This window comes from Apodemus sylvaticus, chromosome 8 (assembly GCF_947179515.1).
Source record: "Apodemus sylvaticus chromosome 8, mApoSyl1.1, whole genome shotgun sequence".
NCBI lineage: Eukaryota > Metazoa > Chordata > Mammalia > Rodentia > Muridae > Apodemus > Apodemus sylvaticus.
The window spans coordinates 12,835,883-12,842,049 of NC_067479.1; the positions used below are offsets into that span (position 1 = coordinate 12,835,883).

Sequence of the window (6,167 nt, forward strand, 5' to 3'; positions counted from 1 at the left end):
TAGAAAGTTTTTGGTACAATATATTTTGCTGGAAGGAATGTTTATGAAAGGAAGCTCATTGGCTGGGTCCTAATTAGATGCCTCATTAGCATGGAGAACTTCAGGTGCTCATGCTATGTGACCCAGAGTCCATGGTCCTAAGTTGTATGGTGTGGTTATGTGTTCCAGAGCACATAGAGGCAAGTAGGGAATGGCTCTACTCCTGATGTTCTTAATTCTGAGATTTCCAGGATTTGAGTTCATCCACCTTACTATTTTGTATGCCTATCTGGTAACAAGATTCCACAGGTTAGTCAGGCCAAGATGTACTCTTTTCTTTATTAGAAGAGCATAGGGGTGGGAGAATAACCAGGCCTGGTAGAAATGAGACATGAGCGTGATAAGTGTGTAATGTCTGAAACTCCCAAGGAAGCAATACACATATTTGGATAGAAAGTAGAATCTCTTTTCAAGAAACGGTTGAGGGAAGATATCACATTATCACTATATTCAGATAATATGTTACTGTATATAAGAGATCCCAAAAGTTTGACACAAAATCCTTTAGAAACAATGTCAGCAAAGTGGTATGGTACAAAATCAGAAAATTTGTAAAGCCCAGTAAGTTTTGTACACACCACCTACAAACACACCTAGAATAGACACATTCTCCTTTACAAAATCAAAGACAATAAAATATTTAGAATAAACCTAATCTATGAGTTGAAAATCCATATGAGGAAAATTCCAAGTCGCTAAAGAAAAATTGAGTATAACACTAGAAATGTAAGGTATCAGGTGTACATGCTTTTGAAGAGTTGATATTGTGAAAATGAACATCCTCCCCAAAGAAGTTTAAAGATCCCATGAACTCTCAACCAAAATACAACATTCTTCACTGAAATACAAGAAAATTTTAAAATTCATGTAGAATCAGAAAAGAATCCTCAAAGGAGAAAGCATTCCTTTTGAAAAGGAACAATTCTGGAGTCATTGTCATTCTAGAGTTCAAGATATATTAAAGAACCTTCATAGATAGGCAGTGGTGGTACATACCTTTATTACCAGCACTCAGTAAGCAGAAGCAGGCAGATCTCTGTGAGTTTGAAGGAATCTTGTCCTACAGAGCAAGTTCCATAACAGTCAGCAATACAAAGAATGAAACACTGTCTCAAAAATTTCAAAACCAAAGTAAAACACAGGAATAAAATCAATATGGTACCTTCAAACACACATACGCATCTGCGTGCACTCATGCGCCCACGTGTGCGCACACACACAACACACACGCACACAACACACACACACACACACACACACACACACAGGCATGCATGCACCACCTCCATCACCACCACCACCAACAACAAAAATGCATAAATGGATATGAAAGAAAATAGAAGAGTCAAGTATGTGTACACAAAACTGTAGCTCTGCAGCCATCAGGTGTTTGACAAAGACCTTAAATATTGCATTGTACAAAATTCAGAATTTTCAACAAATGGTACTGGTAAAGCTGGATGTCTACAGGTAATGGAATGAAATTGGACCCTTATATATTACCCTGTATAAAAGCTATCTACAAATTAATAAAATATCTTAATTTCAATCTTGAAACACTGAAACTGCTAGAAGAAAATATAGACAGACAGTATCTGACAAGATAGAAGCATACAAAAGATATCTGAAGTTCTTTTTCTTATAGAGTAACACACATTTTTTTGTAATTTCATTATAAATGGCATCATTGTGTTTCCAGCAATGCAAAATCAAAAAATGTGGCTTTTCCTTTCATTGTTCAATAATAATAGTATCTCTAAAAGTTAAAGATATTCACAGTTTAAAAACTGAATATCACTAGTTAGATTCTTTCTTGTATTTATATGCCTGTGCTGTCACATATTTTATTCTGAGATAGTTAAGTTCATCTTTTTGCAATATTACTGAGCTCTGTTAATTTTAGGTGCAAAACTGACATTTTTCAGTCATAATATCCAAAGTTATCACTATTGAACAATGGTACATTGAATTTAGCTTTTCCCTCGAACATTGTTTTATGGATGTTAACATTGTAGAAATACCTGCATAATAATTCTTTTTGTTTCACTTCTCTCCAAAGAAAAATACTGCTGAAAATTTACCATATCCTCAATTCAAATTATACTCATAAAATTTCTTGAAGAACTTCCTGATTTAATTCACTAGTTGTAGTTATATAGCCCTTCTATTATTGCTGGAAAAATAAAAACCTTAATCCTAAAGGTGGAAAGTGATAAAGCTAAATAAAAAAATAAATTTTAGGTGTGATATCTTGGGATTACAGAAAAAAATCAAAAGCCCATATGAAACCTTTGCACTTATATTCTTAAGTCTTATTTTTGTTAACGTCTCTACCATTTTATATAATCACATCTAAATAGATGCAATATTTTATAATTAATTTATGAATAGTTTTATGGTACTAGATATATGTTCTTTCAATTCATTGTTCTTATAATTTATAAATTACAAGCTATTAAATTTCAAGACAAATAGTAAAAACTCTATTCATAAATTAATGCCTTTATTTTAATTAGACCCTTGTATGCAATACGTAGCAGTCTGTGCAACAATTATTGATTATATACAATTAATGCAGAGACTATTTGTGGCAGTTGTATTATTTTTAATAAATGTTACATTTTAAGTACTATTTCTGAGATAACTGAAAGAATCCACTTTGCTAAGAGACATGTGAAAGGTAAGCATAGTTTCTTCCCTGGTCTATTTATTATCCCAGACAAATTCATGAGACATGCCAAGGGCTATCAGCTCTATTTTAAAGAAACAGTCATCCATAGGAAACCACTAACTGATTATGGGACAGGGTATGCAATCTGGTGTCACTCAGCTCAAACTAGTGATTCTGTAGCCTCAAGACCAATCACTCTTTTTTTTTTTAGTTTATTTATTTATTTATTTATTTATTTAATATTTTTATTTTCTATATTCTTTGTTTACATTCCAAATGATTTCCCCTTTCCCGGATCCCCCCTCCCCATATGCCCTATAAACCTTCTTCTCTCCATCCCTTCTCCAATCACCTCCCTCCTTTTTTTCTCTGTCCTTATATTCCCCTCCAATGCTAGATCAATCCTTTCCAGGATCAGGACCTTCTCCATACTTCTTCATGGGAGTCATTTGTTATGCGATTTGTGCCTTGGGTATTCAGGGCTTCTGGGCTAATTAATATCCACTTATCAGAGAATGCATTCCATGTGTATTCTTTGTGATTGAGTTACCTCACTTAGGATGATATTTTCTAGATCAAACCATTTGCTTAAAAATTTTGTGAACTCATTGCTTCTAATTGCTGAGTAGTATTCCATTGTGTAAATATGCCACATTTTCTCTATCCATTCCTCCTTTGAGGGACATCTGGGTTCTTTCCAGCTTCTGGCTATTATAAATAAGGCTGCTATGAACATAATGGAGCATGTGTCTTTATTGCATGCCGGGGAATCCTTTGGGTATATGCCCAGGAGAGGTATAGCAGGGTCCTCAGGAAGTGTCTTGTCCAGTTTTCTGAGGAACCGACAGACTGATTTCCAAAGTGGTTGTGCCATCATACAGCCCCACCAGCAGTGGAAGAGTGTTCCTCTTTCTCCACATCCTCGCCAACACCTGCTGTCTCCTGAGTTTTTGACCTTAGCCATTCTGCCTGGTGTAAGGTGAAATCTCAGGGTTGTTTTGATTTGCATTTCCCTAATGACTAATGATGCTGAGCATTTCTTAAGGGGCTTCTTGGCCATCCGAATTTCTTCAGGTGATAATTCTTTATTTAAATCTGTACACCATTTTTTAATAGGGTTATTTGGTTCCCTGGGGTCTAACTTCTTGAGTTCTTTGTATATATTGGATATTAGCCCTCTATCAGATGTAGGGTTGGTGACTATCCTTTCCCAATTTGATGGTTGCTGTTTTGTCCTTTTAACAGTGTCCTTTGCCTTACAGAACCTTTGTAATTTTATGAGGTCCCATTTGTCAAATCTTGATCTTAGAGCATAAGGTACTGGTGATCTGTTCAGGAACTTTCCCCCCCGTGCCCATGTCCTCTAGGGTCTTCCCCAGTTTCTTTTCTATTAGTTTCAGTGTGTCTGGTTTTACATGGAGGTCCTTGATCCACTTGGAGTGAAGTTTAGTACATGGAGATAAGAATGGATCAATTCGCATTCTTCTGCATGCTGACCTCCAATTGAACCAGCACCATTTGTTGAATGACACTACAGTAAATACTTATGCTAAGCATCTAAATATTGTTTTCTTTCTTTGCTTGCTTTGGTTTAAGATACTGAGAATTTAAATTTGTACTTACTGAGTCATAGCCAACATGCTTGTATTAACTGTTTTCATTACCAACCAAGGAAGTACACATGGCTTCAGGTGCATATGAAGCACAGGACAGCACTGTCAGACATCAGCAGGAGGAGAGATCCTTGGTCCTATGAAGGTTTGATAGCTGCCCCAATATAGGAGACTTGAGGTCTGGGAGGTGGGTGTGGGGGAGTAGGGGAACATCCTCCTAGAAGCAGGGTCAGGGGACATAGGAGAGGGGTTTCTGAGAGGGGGGCACCCAGGTAAGGTTGAAATGTAAATAAAAAAAATAAAATGAAATAAAATAAAATAAAATAAAAAAATGTTTAAAGACCACAGGTTCTTAAGAATCTATAGGTGTGAGTGGAGGTAAGCAACTGCCAGAGCTGTGGACAGTTTGCTAAGCCTGTTAGCACCACTGACCCAGAGTCCTGCGGGTGTCATGTCCTGATACCTATGCTCCCCCAACACATCTCTGTTCATCAGAAACCTGGAGGACGTCACTAGGTCTGAAGATTGACATCGGGAATTTGGTCCTTGTGGTCCAATAGTAGACGTTTATGTTCCCCTTGGTTTCTATACTCTATGTCCAAGAGAATTTGCATATGTTCAATTTGAGGATGTTCTTGATGCTGAAGATGCTTTACGTAATTTGGGCGTAATTAAATAGAAATAGATTTGTAAGATTTGTAAGAAAATAGATTTGTGGGCATCAAATTGAAATACTTAGCACAGGGGGATCAAAAGACATCAAATAAAATGGAAGCCAAGCAAGGGAGGAATGTATACAGCTCTTCATGATAAGACAGTTATGACAGATATAGGCATTCTTGAAGCCGAAGTTATGAAAGGAGGAGTTGCTCCTTTGATTATGACTATAGGAGAGCTAATAGTCCTAGAAAAGGTGCACTGGCTGGAAGACCACAGCATAGCTGAAGCCATTCCAACAATGATAGATTCAAACACTTTTTCAAGATCTAAATCCCATACAAGATCATGGACCAAGTATAATCCCAAGAAAGAAGAAATGAAGGCTAAATCAGGTTCTTGGTCTGCATCTCACACCAATATCAGAGACACCTCTAAAACAGATTCCAAAACACATTATAAGTCTGGCTCAAGATATGAAAAGAAATCAAGGAAAAAAAGAAGCACCTATATCAAGATGTCGATCAAAATCTAGATCAAGGTCTTGGACTAGTCCCAAGTCCAGTGGCTACTGATAGTAAAAATCATGATACTTCTAGGCATATATCATTCATTTACTCATAGCTTTGTATACTTAAATTATTGGGAATACAATGCTGCAATGATGCATTTAAAAACAAACCACTTGTTAGTGTTCCCTGACTGGGAAGTGTTATAGTTAAAATGATACGCTGTTGAGAACCCAATCTTAAGAGTCCGAGTTTTTAATAGTAGGGGCATCTTTCTTTTTTTTTAATTATTTTTTATTGATATATTTTTTATTTACATTTCAAATGATTTCCCCTTTTCTGGGTTCCCACTCCCCACAAGTCCCATAAGCCCTCTTCCCTCCCCCTATTCCTCCATCTACCAATGGGCATCTTTCAATATGTGGTGTTTCTGTATATATTTTTTTAAAGATTCTCATTTTTTATGCTTGAAGAATTTGGTGGAAAGATTTTGGTTGACCATAATTTGCAACATTGTCTTATTGAAAATAAATTTTCATATCCCTTTCTGGTAAAACTGTTAACCTAGAAATGTAGCTCACCAATGAGATAGAATGATACAGAAGTGAAGTGGTAGCCACATTACAACACTGACTGGTCAGACACATCTAGGTTCATAGTGGACCTTTATGTCTTGTC

At 36.4% G+C, this 6,167-nt stretch overlaps 1 pseudogene; it reads left to right on the top strand.

The window, feature by feature from the left end:
- Positions 1-4,774: 4,774 nt before the first annotated feature.
- On the top strand, positions 4,775-5,555 carry LOC127691219 (serine/arginine-rich splicing factor 10-like; annotated as a pseudogene).
- Positions 5,556-6,167: the final 612 nt, after the last annotated feature.